The sequence below is a fragment of the Theropithecus gelada genome, chromosome X, assembly GCF_003255815.1.
Source record: "Theropithecus gelada isolate Dixy chromosome X, Tgel_1.0, whole genome shotgun sequence".
NCBI lineage: Eukaryota > Metazoa > Chordata > Mammalia > Primates > Cercopithecidae > Theropithecus > Theropithecus gelada.
The window spans coordinates 109003786-109029747 of record NC_037689.1 but is presented as its reverse complement, the minus strand read 5'-3'; the positions used below and the strand labels follow the sequence as shown (position 1 = coordinate 109029747).

Below are 25962 nucleotides of genomic sequence, written 5' to 3'. Positions count from 1 at the left end.
GGTACACTTCAAATAGGAAGGTAAAATTAAGTTCAGGGGGCAGTAGAAATCATAGGAACTTATTGGCAAATTTGCAGCATGTGGCTAAAAAGCCACCCAGGCACCAGGAAAGGAGAAAAGGAAATGACAGCTTGATGGGAAGCATGTCTGTGTTACACTGAAGCTCTTAGATGGTGCTTGACATCTGCAAAGGACTTGGCAATGATTGTTATGTTGTTTCTCCTCCTCACCCCAAAATGTAGGTCAAGGCTGTCATTCCCATATTAGAGATGGGAGGGAGGCAAGAGACTAAAAGGTAGCTGTACTGGGCAAAATTCGCCAGAACATAGGGGTCATGCCCTGAAGCCTAGCTCACGAGGTCCAGGCAGAGTCTTTGATATTGGGAGATCTGGTGGAAAAGCAGCATTTGCCTGGATTTGGAGATCCCTAACTCCCTGCCCTGGACTCCATTACTCACCTCACACCGCCACGGCTGCAGGACTTCAGCACAGGTGGGCACTGCCCATGAGAAGGGTCCGGGCTGGCTTCAGCTCCTACAGACTCAGTGCTGGGCACACCAGCTGCCACAAGATGCAAGGACTCAGCTGCTCTTTCTTGGGGGAAACCTGCCGAGAGAAGCATTGTAGGGGAGAGGGAACCTCTTTCCCCAACTGCTACTGCTCCCTCATCCAACCCCCACCAAACATCACTCACACACACACACACACACTCTCTCTCTCTCTCTCTCTGTCTCTGTCTCTCTCTCTCTCTCTTTCTCAATCTCTCTGGTGAATTTCAGAAAATCCCTTAAGAAAGCTAGAAAATTAGAGCGCTAAGAAGTGTAAAAAGGCATTGTTACATAGGATTACAGAAAGGGCACAGAAGTGGGAGTCAGGAGATGGGAGTTACAAGCTGAGAATTGCTGTTAGTCACCTCATCATTCTGGGCCTGCTTGGTATCAAGTGAAAAGGCCTGCCTTAGTTGCCTTGGATAAGTGTTGGGAGAACTAAATCAAATAAAACAGATGTGAAATATTTACATAATTTGCATAATTATGGAGCAATATGTATAATCACAGGAGGTGGTAGAGCCCAGTGGACAAAAGGAAACAGGGACAATGGCCAATGCAAGTTGGCTCCATGAATATGTAAGCTTCCTGATGTTGTGGCACTGAATTCAGTTCAGTTCAGTTCAGTTCAGTTCATCCCTCAACTCTAAGTCTCCACCTCCATTTCCATTCCCCTTTTCACTAACCTTTCACTGGGGAAGGGTAAAAAAAGTCTGTCTGCCAGGCAACAATATTCTGAGGTCTCCTAATTTGCTACCATCTCACAGGTGCTAAAGGCCACAGCCTCTGATCCTAATTGGAGCTCCCCTCTATCTTCTCCTATCTCCACCAGGTAAGTCTTCCACTGTCCTCCGCAGGTTTCTTAGGGTGAATATACACTGTTTACTGTTGTTGTTTGGTGATAATTTACCCTATTTTTCCCACAGAGGTTTCCATGTCTAACCATGAAGGAGACTGAGTCTCTTTGAACCCTCCCTTTCTGCCTTTTCCCACAATCATTTGAGCCTCTCAAGGGAGAGGCTGATCTTCTCTGTAGAACCTCAAGCTCTGCAATCCTTCCTACTCTGCTTTCCTTTCCCCTTCCCCCAGTGGTGTTTGTCCTCAAAGAAAAGCAGAAACTACATGCTGATACTCAAGGAGGCATGATTCAGGCTAGCACCTATTTATTAGAGACCAGAATGAACAGGGTCCTAATCCAAAGAGATGGCTAGATGGTTATCTAAACACGAAGATTGCAAAATTGAAGCCTTAGGGAGCCAAGAAAAGCCCCATGCTCTCCAATTCCCCCTTCTGGAAAAAAAAAGTCCAAGCCATACTCTGGGTCTGCCTCTTGCTCTTGGGCAAGACTCCAGAGCATATCTGTCCCCCAGCATCCCTGGCATTCCATGTGTGCTTCCCACACGCACACTCCAAGCAGCCTTTCCAAATCCCACCCACTGCACCACTGAATGGTGTATTCGCCCCCTCCCTCCCTACGTGAGCTCACCCTGCAAGATCTCACCCTGCAAGAGGGTGGGGTGAGGGGGAGAGGAGTGCGAGCTGCCAAAGCTCCAGAGAGAGGTAGGGCTCAAGGAGGGCACAGGAAGAATGGCCTCAAGAAGCCCCCTGCCCATCTCTGGGGATGAGGGCTGACAGCAGAGGCAGCATCCACCCATTGGGGTGGGAAACAATACTAGAGGATGTAAGAGGAGGAGGACACACCCCCAACCTGTACTACCAAGAATCTCCATGTTTTTGAGCAAGATCAAGAGCTTTCCTGAAGCCTACCTCCACCTCTCCCCAGCCCCAATTGTAGCACCACTTTTTAACTCCATGGTGGCCTGGCTTTATTTCACCACTTGCTCGAGTCAGTGCAGAATCAACTGACAGGACACGGTATTCCACCGGGTAGCCACACTCCTCTCACCTGCCTGGGGGTGTGTTGTGTTGAGAGTAGGGCAAGGGGAGATGTGTGAGCACATGTGCATACTTGGTCATGTATATCTGTGCAGTTCCCTGTACCATGTTGTATGTCTGTATATGTGTGCTGTGTCGTATCTACCATGATAGGTATGTATTGAGTCTGCATAATACTGTGTGTGTGTACAGTGTCCTGTTACTATCACGTTGTATACATGATCGTGTCAATAAGCTACTGTGTGAGTGCTATGTGTCTGTACTGTGTTGCATGTGAATTGCATCTCTTCTATCCTTTGTGTATGTGCAATGTGTCTAATTCGTATTGTGTCATATCTCTATGCCATGCTGTGTGTCTGCATAGTGTTGTGGGCATTGTGTGCCTCTATCATGTTGTATGTCTATACCGCCTTGTTATGCACCTATGACTCAGCCTCCTGTTGGAGACTAAGGTAGAAATCAGTGCACGTATCTTGCACGTACCCAACACCCATCACCAACCCAACTCCACTCCCAGCCACCTTGCTGCATTCCAACTTCCTGCCAGAATCCCTGTCTGGGGACTAGGGCTGCCATCTTGGTGGTGGGGGTAGGTGGAAGCTACGGACAACTACTCTCTCTACCATAGAGCCTTCTCATGCCAAGTGTCTTGCTCAGCACGGAAGATGTCTAGGAAAGGAGGTTTGGAACCTTTTTCAGGCCCAAAGGAAACAGCACTGGGGAGGAAGTTATGGGGAGCTGACTCCCTCTGTAAAGCCCCAGCCCCATCCGTATATGCAAGGAGAAGGACTTGCAGGAAATGGTGGCTGGCTGAGTTTCTCTGTCAGGCTGGTTGGAAGCACTGGGAGCCTTCTCCACAGGGAGTAACCACTGCACAAGGGCACTGGCGATCAGGTTGGGCCCTGAGATGCAGGGGGAGATCTTAAAATTGTTCCCATTGAGGTCACTAGAGGGCACTATTGTGCTGATTGTTAAGGATAGTGTTTCTTTTAAGGTGCTGAATTCCACAAAGTGCCTGGGGCTCAGAGGGAGATATAGGAAGGAAAAGGATATATGACCTAAGCCAGGCCTTTCCTTCACCTTCATACCAAGACTTTCTGTTTTGAGATTGAGTTAGGGAGTAAGGGCCACTAGTGAATATATGCCACCCACCCATCCCCTCAGGTCTGTGAGACCTCCCCACACAGAACCTTTCAGGGGCTTGGTTATAGGGTCCCTAGCAGATTATTAACTTGGACTTCTCTTTTCCCTCCTGTTCCCCATTCATCTGAAGTAAAAGTAAAGCCACACTGTTGAAAGAGATGAAATATATGTGGTTGTGGGTTGTTTTGTATTGTTTTCCCCAAAACTGGAGGGCATACAAAAAAGAAGGGGTAATTTTTCTGACAGGGAAAGAAGAGGGCTATACTTTAGTGGACCTGTCTTCATTACCAAGAATAAATGGACCACCCTATAGAACAACTACTGCCAACTTCATCGTTTGAAAGACAAGGAAACTGAGGCCTAGAGAGGGGCAAACACACTGTCTGGAACCCCTAAACACAACCGGGATCCCAAACTGTCACTGTCTGGGACAATGTGTTTGGGAGTCCCAGACCAGACCCTACCCCTCCAGAACACTTGACTTCTGACTCCCAGGGTTCATTCCACCCCAGTTCCTGGTCCTTTGGCCCCTAAAAATCTTCACTCTCCAAATTCAGCCCCTTCCAAACTCAAAGAAAAACTCTGGCCTCCCTCTCCACCATGTCGGTTCCAAGGCCATCCTATTCCATCTCAGCAATCAGGCCTCTCTGTGACCACACCTTTCTAATGATTTCCTCTTCCCACCACTAAATTGTTACTCTCTTTCCAGTTTTCAAAGTCCATCTCCCCATTATGTTTCCCAGACTCAGACCCAGCTGTAGCTGCACCGTTTTGCTCCTCATTGCATCCCCTGGGTTTAGCACAGATTGCTCCAACCTGCAGATAATTGACCAAATGTGGAACTCAGACACAGATCTATTGCATTGATTAACATTTCCAATTAAACCCCTGGTTAGGCTGTGTGTATTAGTGACTCAAATAATCACCGCACATGTAAATGCAAATGCCTTCCAAAGCCACGGAGCGCGGTAGGAAGCGACGCATATTTGGGAGGAAATGGCAACAGACTGCCAGACCCGGAGGTTCATTTGGTCCTCCGGTAACCCTAAATGAGATTTTAAATGTGTGGCTGTTAGTTGATCCGAGGCTTAAGCATCACACCTGAAATGGAGGATTCGGGTTCTGCGCGTCGCTGCAGGCCCTTTTCCGCCCCCTGCTGGAGAAGCTGTGTAGTGCCGAGTTGGCAGAGGAGTCCACCCCAGGCCCTGCAGAGGGAAACGCCTAGACCCCGGCAGGTGGGGGTGGGGGTGGGGGACGCGTAGCGGAGGCTTAAGTTATGCCCCAGATGCCTAGACTGCTGCACTTACCTTCCAAAGTAAAGGTTTTACACAGTTCCCTGCACGCACAGGGTCCCCAGGGATCCTGAGAGGGAGGGCTTTTTTTTTTTTTTGAGCAAGGGTCCCAGACCAGGCCCCAACCCACCCATGTAAAAGCAGTCAACCTACCTGTCTAGGCCAGATTGATAGCGCCTCCACTTCCCTTTGGGACACTGTCCTTCCCCACTCCCCTCTCCTTACCCAGGAAGAAAGAGCCAGTTGTTGAGGCTGCTGCTCATTGAGTTTCTTGTTCTCTTGGTTAAAGCTACTGGTTCCTGAAGGTGAGTTGCATGGGTGGGGATGCTGTTGATTTTAAATATCTAGAATCATCCTTCTAATTCTTGGCTGAGCTGCAGCTGCCTCAGCCACCAAAGTTTCCTATCCCACCAGAGAATTCAGGGCTTTTGGGTTCTTGGTAAGGCCATGACTTTTCTTCTCTCTCTCTTTCTAGTTTGCTCCTGCCTTCCTGCCTACTCCATCTGATCTGTAGATCTGATTTTTCTTTTCTTTTTTTTTCTTTTTTTTTTTTTTTGCCTTGGCCACATTCTTTAACCTTAATTTAGTAGCTTAGTCTCTGAACACAAATAGCAAAGTCTCTGATGTCAGCACCTCCCCATCCCTGCAGTTCTTTTTATTTCTCGTTTCCCTCACCTGGTATGTCCACTACTCACCCTCTCCCAAGACCTCAGCAAACTTGTTTGCTCTATATACCATTTCCACCTCTGACCAGGAAAATCTACAACCTGTGGGAATCGTTAACTAGTCAGAATATCCCTAGGGTCCTGTGTCCCCTAGCTTATAACCCTATTGCATGTGAACCTCCTTTTCCTGTCAGGTCTCTCCTACAAGGCCCACGTGCCTGTCCGGAGGCTTGCAGGGTCAGCTCCTTGACATTCTAAGGTCTCTCTGATCTCAGGATTCTCGGCTGTCAGCTCTTGACCAGGCTACCTCCTAGTCTCTTCCCATTTTGCTTGTTGCATGAGCTGGGGGATATGACACTTGTATCCAGAAACAGAGGCTTACAAATGGCTCTCTCTCCAAGCCTCCGCCTGTTAGTCATTCATTACCATATCAAGCCTCTTTGCCCAAAGTTGCCCCTGATTGGAGGCCTCAAGTACCAAATCACAGATCTTGTCCAATTAAAATTTTGCAAATGGCCCAGTGAAAACCGCACTGACCTTTACACCTCGCTCATCCCAGAACAGGGCCACGGTGTTGTCACCAACAGGAATGGACCTCCTTCTGTTCCAATACCTCAGACAGCCATACACTTGGCCTGGATTTGAGTCTGCAAAACCATGAGGGGAGCAAGACTAACATGGCTAAAGGCTTCCCTGCTGAAAGCCGTTTTTTAAAAATAGCACTGCAACCGCCCCCATCATGCTTCCCAAAGCCAAGCCACTCACCCTTCTCTCCTTCGCTTCTACAGACCGACGGCCCAGAACCCTCAAGTCTAGAATCTGGAACGGGATTCTGAAAGGTGGGACCAAAAAAAAAAAAAAAAAAAAAAACAAGTGGGGCCTCTATATCTCCTTGCCTGAATCCCCCTCTTCCCACCATCCCCCACCCCACCCCACCCCTTAACCACCACCTAGGGAAGGGAAACTTGCCAGAGCAAGAATCTAAAATGTTCGGTTCACGCAAAAGTGCGGCAATAATCTTGCCAGAGCCAGTTCACAAACTGAGGGCAATGTCCCCCAGCGAGCTAAGGGGAAGAGGGGAGAAGGAGAGGCAGTGGACCCAATGACACTGCTCCCCAGACAAAGACAGGGCCAATCCAGGGACCCCGAGCTTTCTGGGGACGTTATTGCATCATTCCAATCCCCACAGGAGAAGAAAAGAGTCCCCCTGTTATTACCATCTCCCCACCAAAAAAGGGGAGGGCGATAAACAAAAATAAAAGAAAGAGGGGAAGGCACCCATTTAAGAAAATCGTCACTTTTTCTCTTTTCTCGTGTGTGTGTGTGTGTGTGTGTGTGTGTGTGTGTGTGTGTGTGTGTGTAGGGGGCGGGGGGTTCTGCCCTGGACTTGGCCAGACCATGGCCACACCCCCTCCCCTTCTCTAGGGAACTGCTGTCACAGCTACCGGGGCTGGGTAGGGGGGCGGGGGGCGAAAGGGAAGACTTACAGGCTGACGTAGCTTTCAAGGCGGGTTTTGCCTCAAGTGGCCCAGGCCCCAGTAAACGAGTCTAGGGTTTGACCAAGCGAAGGAGCCCTGGCCCTCTGGGAACGGCCCTGACACACCCACTTGTCCGCGAACCGGGATCAAGCAAACTGCTCGCTTGGTCTCAGGGCTCCGGGGAGCCACGTAGGAGACTCGAGGCTGGGGCACAAACAGGACAGGAGGGGGGTCCGGAAAGGCAGAACATCTGCCCAGCAGCCTTAAAGCATCATCCAACAGCCACCCCCTCCCCCGCGCTAGCCCGGGTGCAGTTAGTCGCGGGATTTACCTGCCACGGATCCAGCCACCCAGTCAAGACCTTTCCTCTACCTCCGAGAGCTCCAGCTGGCGGGGCTGGGGAGCCGCAGCCCCGCGGCCGAAGCCGCAGCCCCGGGCCCAGCCCGCTCCCCCTGGCTCTTCTCCCGCCCCCGCACACTGGCTCGAGGCGGGGAAAAACTGCAGCCCCCAGTGCGAAATCCCAGACGGTTAGCTGGCACAGCTGCCCGCCCGCGGTAGAGCCCCTGCTCGGCAACCGCTCCCTAGCCGTTCTCTGCTATGACGTCACCCGAGCTCTGCACCTTACCTAGGCCAATCAGATGGTGAGCATAAAACTAAAATCGCCCTGAGTGGGCTACTGGGGACCAATCTTTTGTTTCCAGGCAGGAAGCGCCTGGGAGGGGGGAAAAACTGAAGGGGAGGGAACATGGAGAGGGAAAGGGAGAGGAGATGGAAACTTCTACACTGTCAGGGTTGTCTAGACAGAGGTGGGGCCATCCAAAAAGAGGGGCACCTGACAGGATGGAGAGGAGGGGAGAGTTCATTTATCTTCCTTAATTGCTCCCCTCAGGAAAATTGAGATTTCAGATGAATTTTCGGGGGACGAAATCTGTCCAGCTACACGGGCACGCTTTATTCGGGGGAAAAAATTGTTTCGATTTGGGACACCACCTGTCAGCCAGGCAGGTTAAACTGATGGAATCTCTAAAATACACAGAAAACTAAGAGAGGCAGATGTGGCAGTGGAATTCAAAGAGATGGCAATCTAGATCGGGAAACTACTTTTTTGCATACGAAGTACACACATTCCAAAAAGCACGGAATTATACAAAAAATAAAAATAACTCTACTTCAAATGGAGTTTAAATGTGATTCTCTCTGTCCATCCTTTCCCTTAAACCTTCAAAGCTCTCTCTTGTCTTTAGGATTCGGTTCAAATTTTTGCAGATGTCCAAAGCTTTCTAAAATCTAACTCCAAAAATAATCTCTTGCTACTCCAAAATCCATACTCCCCATGATTTGGCTAGGTTATGTAAATTATGGTGAATTCCAGCAAGGAGACAGTAAGCTGCCAGAAAAAGTCAAATAATACAAAACAACAAGGACATTCAAATTGTAATGATGTAAAATATGCCTACAGACTCGATCAGAAGAGGACATAAAATTGTAATAGTTGGGTTAAACTAGTAGTATTATGAGTAACTTTTTCTTTCTACTTTCAAATTTATTTTTATAAAGATAAATATATCCTCACATACTTAAATGACCAAAATAGATCGTGACCCTCCCCAGTGAGCTTTTATTCAATTTTCTCTACACTGTATAACATCCAGCAATAATTTCTCCATAATGCCAACAAAATAGGTTCCAAGAACAAGAGTGAACTAATATATCTGCCCAGGTCCTTTTAGTAAAAGTCGTACAAAAGAGCTACAGATGACCAGACGCGGTGGCTCACGCCTATAATCCCAGCACTTTGGGAAGCCCAGGCGGGTGGATCACCTGAGGTCAGGAGTTCAAGACCAGTCTGACCAATATGATGAAACCTTGTCTCTACTAAAAATACAAAAATTAATGGGGCGTGGTGGCATGCGCCTGTAATCCCAGCTACTCGAGAGGCTGAGACAGGAGAATCGCTTGAACCCAGGAGGCAGAGGTTGCAGCAGCGAGCCAAGATCCCGCCACTGCACTCCAGTCTGAACAAGAGCAAAACTCCATCTCAAAAAAAAAAAAAAAAAAAAAAAAAGAGCTACAGATTCACCAGACATAACATCTCAGCATCTCAGGCAGTTGAAGAATGGGATGCCTCTTTTGGACTAATTCATTTTAAATTGTGATGATATAGGGAATTGAGAAAAACAACAATGATCCACTCTATGGCAAAACAAGAAAGAGGGAGGCAAAGACTAAGTAAACTATGTAATTCAGACTATTTTAAGGGTCACTTTGCATTTTATTTTCCTAAATTCAAAATATATGTATTAATGCATATATGAGTATTACATTAACATTGTAGAAAGTGGTAGAGCTGGTATTTATATCTAAATGAGTCCAATGTCCATGCTTTTTCTAATATGATACAGTTTACTACTGCTAAAAATTAAATGTGGTATTACTGGTTTTGTTAAAATACATACTTGCTGTAAAAGAAACAGACTATGTAAGACCGGCATTTTTAAAAAATCAGGCATTTTTAAAAATAGCTTTTTTGGTGTGGTGGTTGTCTTTAATGCAAAAATATCCAACACCCTCACGCTCAAATCCTTGATTAATAGGTTGGAATCAGGATGGTTCTGACTCCAGTGATTTTACAGATATCTTTTTAATTAACCTTGGAGTAAAAAAATAAGCAACCACATCCCATTGATTTTTTTTTTTTTTTTTGCACCATGGTAAAAATAATCTAAAAAAATCACAAATCAAAATGAATGTAATTTATTCAATGTCAACATCTCTGATTTGTAAAATGCATTTATTTGGGTCAAACAAGAACCTTTTTTAAGAAATAGAAAAATATAACTGGATTTTCCTGGCTAATGATTTAACTTGGGTCTTCTAGGCTATTGATTTAAATTGTAATTAGAAGGTGTTCGATTTCACTCTAATCCTCCCATATACCTCAGCTATAACTCAGAGCTATTTATGCAGTCACCACATATGGTTATTTAAACGTTTCATGGGTGTATTTCTTCTCTCCCTAGTGATTATAGAAAGTAGTATGTGGATAAAATCCTATTAGGTGATTGACAAATTAAAGCATAGTAATGTCATAGAAAGAGGACTGGACTTAAGACCCAAGCCTAGGGTCTTCCTGTGAAAGGGTGATAACCTATATTATTCTTAATACAAGAAAGCAGTCTTTACTGTCAACATGGTTTGTTCTCCAAGAACATAGGGCAACTGCATGAGAGATCTCAGGGAAGGGATTCTAATCTGAAATATCTTAAAGATTTCATCTGTGTAATTTTTCCCACTCAACTCACCATTTTTACCACCCAACTCACTGTTCTCTTGCTTGGGAGTTCTTCGATTTAAGGGTATTACAACACTACCATCATAACCACTTGGCATGTGTATCCTACTTCTCAGGTTACAAACCACTTTTGTATCTTCCCATTTGATCCTCACAACAACCATAACAGTTTACTATGACAATTATTATGATCTGCATTTCATAGATGAGAGAATGGAGACTCGAGGGTTTGAAGTTACCTGTCCAATGCTTCACAGAGATGGTCCTGGAAACCAGGTCTCCAACTCTCAGTTCTATGTTTGTTCTGCCACCCTATATGGCCACTTGAGTTGTATTTCTTCTCTGGGTCTCACCAATCCAACTAGCCCCTTGATTCACATGAGAAGTGAGAAGTGCCGGGATGGGGCTTATAACAACAGAAGTAAACTGAAATGAATATCTTCAAATGTTTCATCCCAATCCTGCATAAAAGGAACATTGCTCACTCTCATATACAATTGATGGGAGTGTAAATGGCACAACCTTTTGGGAGCACAAGTAGGTAATACTTATGAAATTTTAAAATGCATATGCCACTTGACCCAGCAATTCCAACTCAAGGAATTTGCTTATGAATATATTCATAAAAACATGTCAAGAAATGTTGAAATATATTATGCTGAATATTATGTAAGAATGAAAAATAATACGTAAAAGGTAGCCTAAATGTCTCTCAGTAAGGGAATTGTTGTTTTTTTAGCCACTTTGTCAAATATGATTGCCGTGTAAAAAGCTGTACATATTTAATGTATACAACTCTATGAGTTTGGGAATAAGTATACACCTGTGAAACTATCACCACCATCCAAGCCATGGACATATCTATGAACTCCCAAAGTTTTCTCCTGCCCAAGTAAGGGAATCATTAAATAAATTATGTGGTAGAACATATTTTGAACTGTTATGCATCAGCTTAAAAAATCAAGTATATAAACCCCTATGTACTGAAATAGTAACACTCCTTGACCCATTCTTGAGTGAAAAAATGCAGAACAGCACGTGTATTATGATTTTATTTTTGTTTAAAAAATGCCGGGCGCGGTGGCTCAAGCCTGTAATCCCAGCACTTTGGGAGGCCGAGGCGGGTGGATCACAAGGTCAGGAGATCGAGACTATCCTGGCTAACATGGTGAAACCCCGTCTCTACTAAAAATACAAAAAACTAGCCGGGCGCGGTAGCGGGCGCCTGTAGTCCCAGCTACTTGGGAGGCTGAGGCGGGAGAATGGCGTGAACCCGGGGGACGGAGCTTGCAGTGAGCCGAGATCGCGCCACTGCACTCCAGCCTGGGAGACACAGTGAGACTCCGTCTCAAAAAAAAAAAAAAAAAAAAAATTGGGTGTACATGTGTGTTTTAACTGCTAAAGGGGACACTCTGGGAATAAAAGAGGGTAGGAAAGACATGTGGGTATGTGTATATGATGGGGGACATTAACTCTTTTCTTTAAATACTTCTGTGTTGTTTGTATGTTTTTACCATAAGCATGTACTATATTTTACTTGTAAGAAACATCATTAAAAGGGGAAATAGGAAATACAGTCTTATTTTGGTTAAGACGAAAGCAAGCAAACTACGCCTGCTATCCTGAAAGAGGTCTGAATGCCAGGTCAATGATTCAGGTGTAGCAATCAAGGCTATGGTGTGCCAGACTGAGCTGAGCCATACCTGGGCAGGCACTGAATGCAAGGCAGTAATGAATAACCCACTGGGCAAAAGCAACCCAGATTTCCTTGCTCCCTTCCCATCCTTGCCTCAAGTCCTACAACCAGAAGTTGCTCCCAGTAGTGGACTCTGGGTCTGTGTGGATCTCAGTCTTCACATCTTTTGCTACAGCAGCTGCACTAAAAAAAAAAAGAAAAAGAAAAAGAAAAAGTCCCCACTCTTTCTCTGAATACAAAAGAACCTGGGGTTTGGCAGCTGATGCACAGCATTGGCTAGGAGCACAGTGCCTACTCCTCCTTCACTCAGGGCCGCTCATTACAGCCTGTTGCCATTACTGCAGTCTGGTACGATGGAGCCCCTTCCTGCCTGCCTCCCCATGTCCATCATTGGGGTCTCAAGCTCTTCTGTGGCAGGCAGCATTGTAGGTTACCTGCTGGGCAAAGAGCAAGGAGCATCAGAGATGCCAAGAGGTCTTGTCCTAGGTCTCTGAAAAATCAGAGGTGAGGGAAAGAGGAAAGCCCATGGCTGGGAAATTACTATTCTCTTGGGTCTTCAGAGTTCTTTCCTGGAAATCAGGAAACCCAGGTTATATTCTAGCCTCTGGAGAGGAAATCCTGAACAAGACTCAAATTTTGCTGGGCACTAGTTTTCTCCTTCGTCGAACCCGCCTTGCCTATCTCCTTGGATTGTTGTATGGATACAAACAGCTAATGGAACAAAAGCAGATTTAGCAGATTTTTGAGCTATACATCTCGTTAACAGACTTGATGAGTCGCATTTACATATGCTCCCTAAATGGTGGCAGCTTGGGAATGAAGGATTTCTCCTGACCTTCTTTCACTACAATTATCCCCCGTTAGAGACCTGCCCTGTAGAACTTAGGAGCTTTCTGAAGCCCCCAGCTTTTGCCCTCTTCCCTTCCACCAGGGAGTTAGTGAAGGAAAAACAGAAGACAATTAAATCCAGGTGGCTCTGGGTGAATTAATATGAGAATTAGAAAGTTCCTCTCCTCTGACTTGGTTTTAATTAGCCCTGCTTCCACCATGGTCCTACATATCAAACCACATTGTTTAATTGAGCTGATGCTCTGTTTGATTTTTCTCCCAAGTAGATCACATTATATATTCCTTCCTTACGTGATCCCAATCACTGCACTACTGGAACCTAAGTCCAACCTGCAGAGTGAACTGAATTTGGAAAGTTGGTTTCATTGCTTTCCCCATTTTACCAAATAGAAAAAAGAGAAGGAGAAAGTAGAGAACAAAATCTAGGGGATAAAGAATGAAGGAGGTAAATAGAAAACCAAATCTTATTTATTTTTATTTTTTTTGGACCGGCTGGACTATGATGTCATGTTTTTCCAGCTCACCTGTGATTGGCTGCTCAGTTCAGCATCTGCTGAGAGCTAAAGGCTGATTATTTGCCGGAGATACAGACCTTTCAGGGAAGCTTTGAATCATTGCTGGTTGTCGTGACAACCTGGGCAGTGTCTGCTCCTGATAACCACATAATGAGGTTGTCAGGAGCAGAAGTGCCCCCATCCCCACTCCCAACCATCTGAAATGGTGAGCAATAGAACATTTCTCTCAGGAGGCGAAGGGAAAACAAATCACCAAAAGGCAAATGGTGGAGATCCTCTCAGAAAATTTATGTCAGCCAAATCCTGGAAACAATCTTGAAGAGTTCCATACCTACCCTCTCCAGGTCCCTCTTGAACCCATGTATCCACTATAATTCAGAGACGTGAGGAACAGGTGGTGAAGGGGTGAGGAACCTCTGCAACTCTCCAGTAAAGCTGAATAGAGGGAGGTGTGAGTAGAATGCCAAACTGACTAAGGCAAGGCACATTACCTCTCTTCAAAGGGCATCATCATGGGCATGGTCCGGGGAAAGGAGGGCTATGTGTCAAAGATGGCAGGGCATGGCCGAACCCAGTCACCAAAGCCCTACAAAAAAGAGAGATTGAAGGAAATTGCTTGTGGGCTTTTCTGCTTCCAACTTTCATTTCCCTGGAGGTAAAAACATCACTCTATATTCTCGTGGGCTCCAGATGTTCTTGAGAGGGAATGTCAGTGGCGTCTTTGTGATACATTAGAAATTCCTAGGACAGACTTATTCAGCTCCTACTAAGTGCAAGACACATATCTAGGTGCTATAGACGCTACATAGGTGAGCCAAACTTGGACCATCTCCTCAAGAAACTTGGAATCTAGTTGGGAAGAGAAAATATACACCCAGGAAACTGTGATACAAGACAGATGTAGTAAGTACTACAAAAGAAGTCTAAATTCTTTAATTTCAGAGAGAGGAGAATCACATCCAGATGGTCACACTCCAGCTGTAACTCATCTTTCCAGGGTTTTCTCCCACCATTCCTCCCTTATACCCCGACAGTCAGCCGTATCAAACTTCCTCTGTTTCCTTGATGTGCCTTGACTCATATCTCTATGCCTTTCCTCCTGCTCTTCCCTATGCCTACCACAACTTTCTCCCTCCTTTCCCTACCTGGTGATATTTAACACATATTTTGAGATTCTACTCAAATGGCATCTTGTTGATGAACAAACTGGTCTTTTATTTCTAATCCCAAAGGGATCTGTACCTGGTGGATATGGATGTTGACTAATCCACTGATATCACTACTCTACCCAATATTCAAATCTAGAAGCATAAAAGAGAACACTGGGACAACCAATTTTGGGTTATTCATGGAAAAGCATAAAGTCAGACTAATTTAGAAAAGTCTTATTTAGATAATCAACACAAACCGGTTCTCCCATTAAACATCTTTTATAGCTTTCTTATTTTGAAGTAGTTTAAGACTTACACGAAGTTACAAAAATAGTACAGAGAGTTCCCATTATCCTTCACCAAGTTCCCCCACTATTTTGATATATTATATTGATTTTATTTTGCACAGCCGCAGTACATTGACAAATCCTTGGAAACTGATATTAGTAATATGACTACTAACTCAAATACTGACTTTATTCAGACTTGCCTGGTTTTTACATACATTTTTCCATTAACTATTTTACCAACTTGTCTGAAGAGGAGCAACATTATTGATAGTTGATCTGAATGTCAGTATTTTTCTCAGGCTCTTTCCTTTCTGAAAAGGACCAAAACCTGAAAGAGTCAAAACTTACCCAGAACTGAAAGAGTGAAAGTCAGTTTGAGCTAAGAGAAAGCACCCCTGCCACTAATCAGGCTGGGAGAATGCACAGATAAAGCCAGTTGCAAAGTTAACAGAAAACACTTTCTCCCAAGGTCACACAGCAGTTGTAAAAGGCCATAACTACCCCGCCTCCTTTGAGTGACTACTCTTTTCTTACCAGTGACGCCTTAAACCTGCTTTGCTACTTGCATTTATTACTGGAGATACTCAGTTGTTAAACTACACAATAAATTTGAGTTTGTGGGGCTGTAGTCTTCTCTCTGATAGTCTTTGACTAATTAAGCTTTACCATAACAAATGGTAACCAAGCCAGGGTTACCTAGAAAGCTCCTTGAATGATCAGAAGTTAGCCATATTTCCTGGAATCTACCTAGAGGCTCACAGTGTGACTAAAACGGGTATGATATACATAACAGATGTCTAATAAACTCTCACCACATTGATGTGGGATTGTGCTATATCAAATTTAGTGTAATGGTACTGGATACAAGGACAAAAGCCAGGAGGGGCATTATTACATAGATGTTCAGCATGCAATCTCTGTAATTAAACTGCTGGCCTTCAAATCCCAGATTCACTATTTGATAGTTTGATAACCTTGGACAACTTATTTAGTCCCTCTGAACCTCAGTTTCCTCATCTGTGAAATGAGGGATCCAACAGCACCTTCTTCTTAGGGTAATTGGGAAGGTTAAATATAAATTAAATGCATGTAAAGTGGGAAAGCATTAGAGTAGTGGTTCTCCATTTGGCTGCACAGGGAACCACCTGGTGATTTTTATAAAATGCTAGTGCTTGGCCCCTACCCCTAGACATTCTAACTTAATTGGATAGCATGAATCTGGACACTAGGATTTTTAAAAATCTCCTCAGGTTCTAATCTCCTCAGATTCTGATGTGCAGCAAAATTTGGGAACCCCTGTATTAGGGATTTCATTACTTAAGGACTATTTTTCTTCCACAGGCTTGTAGTTATTCTCTCCTGATCTGTCTCAGTGTCTGATGTCTCTGAGTGTCTGAAGAAGGCCAGGAAGTGGAATGGGGTGGGGTGGGGGAAATTTCTCAAGGAGAAAGCATTAAATTTGATCTTCTTGGAGGCTTTACCCAGGTTTGTTTTTTGTTTTGTTTTGTTTTTTTTGCAAGCCCTGTCCTGATTACCAGACAGTTGGCAATCAACATCCCCTTTTTCTTCCATGTCCACAGCAAAATAATGAAGACACTGAATATTTGGGTAAAACTGAAGCTGTATTAATCTTCTCTTCTGTTTTCTCCTCCCAAACATAACTCAGTTACACTTCAAATTAAGTGGTCTCAAGTGTGAATTTACAAAGTTAATATGTGCACACACGATTGGCTGACCATGGAAGATGTGTTTGATAGATGCAGATCTTAATGTGCTGTTGTTTCATATAATTAAGCACCTGTTGCACTTCATAATCAATCCTTTTTTTTTGCGATAATGCAAGAACTTCTTACAGTCAATGTTATCTCATATTCACTTGATATGACCACTTGTAAGGGAAGGGCATTTGAAACAGCTTGCCCCTCCTACCCTTTTTAATCATCTGAGAGAATACATTCCCTACTCAATAAATAAATATCAATTAACTGATGAATTGTAAAGGTCAGCAGAAGTTTACAATATGTTCATAATTATTTTAAAAAGTGGTTCACCACCTCTCTCGCACAGCAAACCCCGCCACACACACACACACACACACACACACACACACACACACACACACTTACTTATTCATTCCGGCTGCTAATATGGAAAATTTAACGAATTCTGACATGTGAGGCTAAAGTTTACTGCCAAAAAGGAAAGGGGGCAGGTTGCTAGGCAAATTAATACTATAAACATAGAAAAGTGACAGCCTGCTAAGAGAGTATGCTAACACACATTTTTAAAGCGCCACTCTAAGTGCACTTTGCATTCAAATGACCAATATGCTAATTATAGTCCTTATCTGTTTGTTTGAGGCCTTAAGAGTCTAGCCAGCTCAGAGCACAGACCCCAGCCAGCAGTTTGACTGCAGGTTTTTAGAAATAATAACATGGCATTTCTTTAAACATATTTTCAAATTCAAGCTTCTTACAAATCAAGATTGGCCTTTCCCTCATTCAGGGAATTAGTGAAGCTTAACTGTGTTCACTATGGTGCCATCCCCCACAAACCCCTGCTAACAAAGGCTCTGACTTCTACTTGAGCACAGCCTCTTGGGGCAGATTTTCATGGTAATTTGCGGGCTCTGTTTTGAAAGACACGGGGCGTCTTTGTAAATGGGATTCGTAGATGGCAGGGGGTGGGAAGGGTATACTTTCTCACTAATCGTGAGATTGTCTTTGACCCTTTTTAATTTTCACCACCATGTAAGGCCAGAAAGAACTCTTAACTCAGGTTTTTGTAATTTAAAGCAAACATCCCCTAATTCTGTTCTTAAGAGAGAGGTAAAGAGACAGAACACCATTCTCCCTACACTATGGTTGAAATTATCAGACATCTATCATGACTATATTGGCGGGTGGGGACTGAGGATTTATCATTCTTCCCCCAACCTTAGGTTCTATTTGGATTTGCTTGGGGAGGGTGATGGTGAGTGTATCCTGTTTTATTTATATGACACAATCTTCAAATTCCTTACTTTCTCTTATAGATTTGTGGTAAAATCTAAACTGTCTAGAATCCCACAAGCAGCAGCCTCAAAGAATAATTTTTTTTGCTATATTGCACTTTGAAAAAAAGTGCCCGCCCCCCACCACCTCCCCGCCCAGTGCACGCATGTGCACAGGCGCACACACACACACAAGCTGACATCACAGTCTTCTCTCTACAGTTTAAGTTAATGATCCATGGACATAACAGGCTTATTCTTAAAAATATTATGAAATTAGTTTTATTGTGTTCTTTCCCTTCCTGTGTTCCAATCTTCCTTTTAAGGACTTCTCCCAGATACCCTAAAGCCCAATGAGCTATAGTCACTGCCCATTTCCTTCCTGTATCCAGAAAGGAGACAATCTGATTGACTTCTTTGCTGTATGGTCTTATCAATTTCATTTATTGCTCCTTTTAGATTCTGTGTATATTAGGAGAACCTTTCTGGAGTGGGCAACAATGCTTGAATCAAAGGAATGAGTTGCAGAGGTGAAAATGTAGACAGCACTGCAGGCGTTTGGGGAGTAGATGAAAGAGGAATATTTTGGAGAAGAAAAATTGCAAATCACACTGCTAAAGAGTCCTTCCCCCAACAAGGTTGATTCTGATACCCGTGACCTCCAGGGTTCTCAGTCATTCATACTACCTTTTCAGTAATCCACACCATGTTTTCAAAGGCAGACTTCTGCATTCACACTTTAAAGCAAGACTCAACTCCAAGAAGCTTCAAACAAAAATAAGGCTTTTGAGTTAAACAGAAATTTAAAATTCCTAACAGTGCCCCTGATCCTCTGGTTAATTGCAATCTGACCATATTAGGAGTCAAGGCCAGTCCATGCCTCAGAGCATCTTTCTTTGCTGCCATACATTTTTATGCTTTTTGATTTAAAAGACTGGAGGTGACAGTGGGGTTGGGGAGCAATCTCATGGCTAGTTTAGCCAAGCCCCTGGGATATCCTAGATTTAAAGTAGGCTGGCTACATTGAAAAACCATTTTTTTCTGGCTTGGGAATTTTGATTGGCTATGATGCATTACTTTAAAAAAAAAAAAAACTGTAGTGTTTAAACAATCAAATTATCTTACTTTTAAAATGACATCTAAAACCAACTCAGTACTTTAAGATAAGTTCCATGCTTTCTGCCACCTTTGGAAGGCCTGCTTGTACTAAAAAAATTAAAATACATTTTCATCTCAGGAGATTCTCTCCCCAGACCATTTTGGGTGGACTGAGCCCAAAGCTGTTTCTATATCGGCCCAGAGACATGGACTAGGCCATTTACTCAGAAGATCATTTGTAAAGCTCCTATAAAAAAGGGTAGTCATTTTTCAAATAATTTACTGTACCAAATCACACGCAAAAAAGGAAGGCACTAAAACAAAACATAAAGCCCCACACATTCCCCTGAGTTGGTGAAGGGATAGTTTCAAAGTTTCTGAATAAGAAAGAAAAATGTATTATAGAAAGACTTGATGGCTGGATGACTCAGCTGTCAGACAAGGTAGTTTAAAACCTCTCTGGTTGTGAAGCATCAACAAACTTGACACCAGAACTTATCAGTTAATCTGCTTAACTAGAAAAAAAATGGGTGTCATCCATCCACTTCACAGCAAGGGAGGCAGGCCCCAAACTAGCAATGAAGAGAAGTCAACAATATCAAATGCATAGCTTGAGCTAAGGGTGGAATATGAAAATCAATAAGGACAGAAGACACAGAAGATAAGCAACCCATGTTTAAAGCCTCCTCACAATTAGGGCTAAACCTTTATAGCCTGTGCTTATTTTGTTTCATTTAATAGTTACTACTTTCCTTAGAAAGCACAGAGAAAAGAAAATTCATTAAATCCAGTAAATCAATAATCTGTTGAATATATAACACATTCACATAAGAGTGATGTGCCTCTGACCTAATTTCCCTACAAATTAAGTCACATAGACCTGGCCCTTGCCCTCCAGATGCCTACAAAGATAGCGAATACAGGAAGCAATAGAAATGTGTGTGCAAGAAAAATAGGACAAATATTGTATGGCCCCCTGTGGATGTTCCATGAACGCATTTGAATGGACCAGCCAGTCAGTTCTCCAGCGCACTATAGGGTTGTTGAATTTTATACATCAATAAATACAAATGTACGATCAATGTACGATTAATCAGGATGAGTACATGTGCAATCAAAAAGATAAAAATAATTTTGAAACTACTTTTATCCATAGCATGGTTGAAAGAGTTGACTGTCCATAAACTAAATAAATAAGATCAGTGCTTGCTGGCAAGGCCATGATCACCACTCTCTCTTCAATGCCTAGCACTCTGCCAAGCATCAAAAAGCATGCAGTATTTGTGAACCAAGTGAAAGACATGCCGTAGAAAGAAAAGAGTTGGTTCATGCAATGGGGAAAGCATAGAGCCATTGCAGGTACTGCATGAGTGAAGAATCTCTCCCTTGCTTACTATGAAGAGCATAGAGCTGCACCTTCCAGAATGAAACATTCAGAGACAATGTCTTATTTGCAGCAGTAGATCAAAGAGGCCAAGAAATGGCTGAGATGAAAATAGAGGAAGAAGGAAGGACACAAACAAGAATATAATTCATCAGTTCAAATGTTTAGAGCATATTTCAGGTGGCAAAGAAAAGGAGGAAATGTTCCACTTAAAGAAGAGGTTAAGGAACAGAGAGGGTTCATATGAATAAAACTGGGAACAGAGAAAGGGAACAAAGTCTAGCGTTGTCATAAGTGAGAGAGGATATGGAATGAATAATGATTTGAGCCTCCTCAAGTGGAGCCTTTTTAAAGTCAACTTGCGGACAAATGAATAAACTAATTTAGGAGAGCAGCAAGTCATGAAGGTCTTATTAAAAATAGCCATCAACCAGAATGAGGTAAGGGATTACTTAGGAAATGTGAGCAAACTGAAACCAGTAGCCATGGCATACCAAATCTTATGAAGAAAAAGACTTTCTGTGCTGTATTCTGATTTATGGGAAAGGAAGGTTAAAAAGCCATGACAAGAAACCAAACAGAAAAACCACATTCATTTGGATCTAGCCGACTCAGTTTTATAATAATCCCAGACCTAGGGCAGAATAAACTTACCTTTTGCATTTCAAACAAAAAAAAAAACCTGTTAGCTAAGCAAATTATTAGTGTTCGTATCAGATGGAATTAAATCAGCTTGGGAGAAATAATTTCTTTTAAATATTTCTGTGGCACTAATTTGTATGTAATAATCCATATCCTAATCATCATGTCTCATGCAATAAATAACCTTTTTTTTTTTTTGAACACGTATTCTGTGTTAAGAAGCATGCTAGACATAGAAGATACAAAGCTAGAACTATATCCGTGCTCCTTGCCTTTAAGAAACTCATAGTCAGGGATCAAGGAAGGAGGAGAAAAATATACAGGAGAATGTCATCCATTTAAAAAACTTTACTAAATGTCTATCATATGTCAGGAAAAATTCTAGATAGTTGACATATATAACTTGCATTTCCCCATGCTTAGCCAGGGCATGGGTGCAAATGAATTCACATTAATAGTAATAACTCAAGTAAAACTGGTTTCCTTTAGCACAGTGAAGAACAACAGAAAAATCTTTCCTTTTTCCTGTTTTTCCCAACCAATGACTATTGCCTCTTTCTTCTTCCAAAGTAATATCACAAAGATCAAATGGAGCAGCTAAGCCCAAAGAGAACTTGCCAGAATAAGCCCTTGTTTGTCCACACTCACCCCACCCCCAAGGTCTTCTTTATAATTAGACACTTTCCAAGGCCCCCTTGGTGTTTATATGAAGCTTAGCTATCTAATACCTAAAACCCAACAGAAGACGTTTTTGAACCTTTATAAAGTGTTAGGCCTCAAGTTTCCTCACGCCATACCTGACCCTGATTACAAATGAAATGACATGCACTTTAATAACTCAAATTTCACTGACTTGTATCCCCACCTGTGTAATAGAGGGTCTCAGTCCCCCTTAAGCTCTACCCAGTTATTTCTAATAGTTGTCAGGAACAGTCCTTTCATGTTCTTCCACTCTCACTCTCTTCATGAATGTCAACTGCCAACAAATTCTATCAACAAATGTTTCTTAGTCACAAGCAGTTGCTCAGTTACTGGGGATCCAGAGGGGACCACGACAGCCAAAAGCCTTCCTCTTATTAAGGAACTTTCATTTTTTTCTTTTTATTTTCTTCATATTTTTTCATTGTGATGGTCTTATTTTTATTACTTATTTTTTGTCTTTAAAATGTATTTATCATTTAATTGATAAATAATTGCATATATTCTGTACAACATGATGTTTTGAAACATGTATACATTGTAGAGTGGCTAAACTGACCTAATTAATGTATGCATTACCTCATATGCTTAATTTTTTTTTATAGTAGGAACTGTTAAAAATCTACTCTCTTAGCAATTTTTTTTCTTCTTTTTTCTTCAAATTCAGTCACATTTTTCAGTCTGCATTTCTAATTCTAGTTCTCTTGCTATTGAGACCCTGTGACAGGGTTTCAATCTGTCACCCAGGCTGGAATGCAGTGTTTCATTCACAGCTCACTGAAGTCTCAACCTCCCTGGCTCAAGCGATCCTCCCACTTCTGCCTGTAGCTGGGAGTACAGGCATGTGCCACCACACTTGGTGAATTTTTGTATTTTTTGTAGAGATGGGGTTTCGCCATGTTGCCCAGGCTAGTCTCGAACTCTTGAGCTCAAGAGTTTGAGTGCTGAAGCGATCCACCTGTCTTGGCTTCCCAAAGTGCTGGGATTACAGGCATGAGCCACCGTACCTGGCCAGCAATTTTCAAGAATACAATACATTCTTATTAACTACAGTCACCATGTTGTTCAGTAGATCTCTTGAGAGATCTAACTGAAACTTTATACCCTTTGACCAACATCTCCCTGGTCCTTGACCCCCAGGTTCTGGTAACTACCATTCTACTTTCTGCTTCTGAGTTAAGCAACTTTTTAAGATTCCACATATAAGTGAGATCATGTAGCATTTGTCTTTCTGTCCCTGGCATCTTTCCTTTAATATAACGTCCTCCAGGTTCATCCATGTTGTCACAAATGACAGGAATACCTTCCTTTTTAAGGCTGAATAGTATTCCATAGTGTATATGTACTACATTTTCTTTATCCAGTCATCCATTGATGGACACATAGCCTAATTTCATATCTTGATTATTGTGAATAATGCTGCCATAATGGGAATTCAGCTATATCCTCAACATATTTATTTCATTTCCTTTAAATATATACCCAGTACTGGGATGGTTGGATCATATAGTAGTCCTATTTCTAACTTTTTGTGGACCCTCCATACTGTTTCTCATAATGGTTGTCCTGATTTACTTTCCTACCAACAATGTACAGGTATACTTTGGAGATATTGACGGTTTGGTTCCAGACTATTTCAGTTAAAGCAAATATTGCAATGAAGTGATTCATACAAATGTTCTGGATTCTCAGTGCATATGAAAGTTACATTTGCATAATACTATAGTCTAGTAAGTATGCAATAGTATTATGTCTAAAGAACAATATACATAGCTTAATTTAAAAATACTTTATTGCTAAAAATAATGCTGTTGATCATCTGAGTTTTCAGTGACTCATAATCTTTTTACTGATGGAGGATCCTACCTGCATGTTGATGACTGCTGACTGATCAGGGTGGTGGTTGCTGTAGATTGGGGTGGCTGTAGCAATTTCTTAAAATAATGCAACAGTGAAGTTTGCCACATCAATGAGCTCTTCCTTTCGTGAAAGATTTCTCCGTAGCATGAGATGCTGTTTGATAGCATTTTACCCACAGCAGAACTCTTTCAAAATTGAAGTCAATGGTCTCCAACCCTGCCGATGCTTTATCAACTAAGTTTATGTAATATCCCAAATCCTTTGTTATTTCAACAATCTTCAGAGTATCTTCACCAGGAGTACTTTCCATCTTGAGAAACCACTTTCTTTGCTCATCCATAACAAGCAATTCCTCATCTGTTTGAGTTTTATCATGAGATTGAAGCAGTTCAGTCACATTTTCAGGCTCCATTTCTAACTCTACTTCTCTTGCTATTTCTGCCACATCTGCACTGACTTTCTCTGCTGAAGTCTTAAACCCAATCAAAGTCATCTAAGAGGGTTGGAATCAACTTCTTCCAAACTCCTGTTAATACTGATATTTCAGTATCCTCCTATGTATAACAAATGTTCTTAATGACATCTAGAATGGTGAATATTTTCCAGAAGGTTTTCAATTTACTTTGTCCAGACTGATCAGAAGAATTGCTATCCATGGCAGTTAAAACCTTACAAAATGTATTTCTTAAACAATAAGACTTGAAAGTCAAATTTTCTCGTTGATCCCTGGGCTGTGGAATAGATGTTGTGTTAGAAGGCATGAAAACAACATTAATCTACTTGTACATCTCCATCAGAACATTGGAGTGACCAGGTGCATGGTCAGCAAACAGTAATATGTCAAAAGGAATCATTTTCTGAGCAGTGTATCTCAACAGTGGGCTTAAAATATTCAGTAAATCATGCTGTAAACAGATGTGCTGTCATTCAGGCTTTGTTCTTTCATTTATAGGGCATAATCAGAGTAGATTTAGCATAATTCTTAAGGGCCCTAGGATTTTCAGAATGGTAAATGAACATTAGCTTCAACTTAAAGTCACTGGCTGCATTAGCCTCTAACAAGAGTCAGCCTGTCCTTTGAATTTTTGAAGCCAGACATTTACTTCTCTAGCTATGAAAGTCCTTAGATGGCATCTTCTCCCAATAGAAGGCTATTTTGTTATATTGAAAATCCGTTGTTTAGTGGTAGCCACCTTCATCAATGATCTTAGCTAGATCTTTTGGGTAACTTGCTGCAGCTTCTCCTTCAGTACTTGCTGTTTCACCTTGCAGTTTCATGTTATGGAGATGGCGTTTTTCCTTAAACCTCATAAACTAATCACTGCTAGCTTCAAACTTTTCTTCCACACTTTACTAACCTCTCTCAGCCTTCATACAATTGAAGAGAGTTAGGCCTTGCTCCGGATTAGGCTTTGGCTAATGGGAATGTTGTAGCTGGTTTGATATTTTATCTAGACCACTCAAACTTTACCCATATTAGCAATAAGTCTGTTGTGCTTTCTTATCATTCATGTGTTCACTGGAGTAGCACTTTTAATTTCCCTCAGGAACTTTTACTTTGCATTCATAACTTGGATAACTAGTACAAGAGGCCTAGCTTAGGTCTATCTTGGCTTTCAATATGCCTTTCTCACTAAGCTTAATCATTTCTACTTTTTTATTTAAAGGGAGAGACATGCGGCTCTTCCTTTCACTTGAATGCTTAGAGACCGTTGTGGGCTTATTAATTGGCCTAATTTCAATATTGTTGTGTCTGAGAAAATAGGGAGGCCTTAGAAGAGGGAGAAGGAGTGATATGGGAGGACAGTGGGTTGGTGGAGCAGTCAGAACACACACAACATTTCTTGATTATGTTTGCCATCTTGTATGGGCATAGTTCATGGTGCCTCAAAACAATTACAATAGTAGTATCAAAGATCACTGATCATAGATCAATATGGTAGATATAAGAATAATGAAAAAGTTTGAAATATTGTGAGAATTACCAATGTGTGACACAGAGATATGAAGCGAGAAGATGCTGTTGGGCTGTTGGAAAACGATGCTGAATGACTTGATGGATGCAGGGTTGCCACAAACCCTCAATTTGTTAAAAAAAAAAAATTATATCTGCAAAGCACAATTAAACAAAGTGCAATAAAAGAAGGTGTGCCTGTACATAGGCTCCCCTTTCTCCACATCCTCACCAAAACTTGTTATCTTCCATATTTTTGATAATAGTCATTCTAACAAGTATGAGGTGATATCTCATTGTGATTTTAACTTGTATTTCCTTGTTGATTAGCTTGATGTAATCCCATTTGTCTAATTTTGCTTTAGTTGCCTGTGCTTTTGGGATCATAGCTCAAATATCATTGCCCAGATCAATGTCACAGAGGTTTTTCCCTATATTTTCTTCTACTGGTTTTACAGTTTCAAGTACTATATTTAAGTCTTCAACCCATTTTGACTTGGTCTTTGTGTGTATTATGAA

At 42.3% G+C, this 25962-nt stretch overlaps 1 protein-coding gene across 3 annotated transcripts in view; it reads right to left on the bottom strand.

Moving 5' to 3' along the window:
• Window positions 1-25962, bottom strand: part of PAK3 (p21 (RAC1) activated kinase 3) — a 286207-nt gene that overhangs the window by 117861 nt on the left and 142384 nt on the right. The window contains exons 1-5 of one of the 3 annotated variants that reach the window (XM_025373281.1): window positions 7353-7552; window positions 7031-7225; window positions 6309-6375; window positions 6081-6190; window positions 458-605 (exon numbers count right to left, since the gene is read on the bottom strand). The exons of the other annotated variants lie outside the window; for them this stretch is intronic. The gene's annotated coding sequence lies outside the window, so the exon portion shown is untranslated. Of the gene's footprint in view, window positions 1-457; window positions 606-6080; window positions 6191-6308; window positions 6376-7030; window positions 7226-7352; window positions 7553-25962 lie in introns of those variants that run through there. 3 annotated transcript variants of the gene reach the window in all.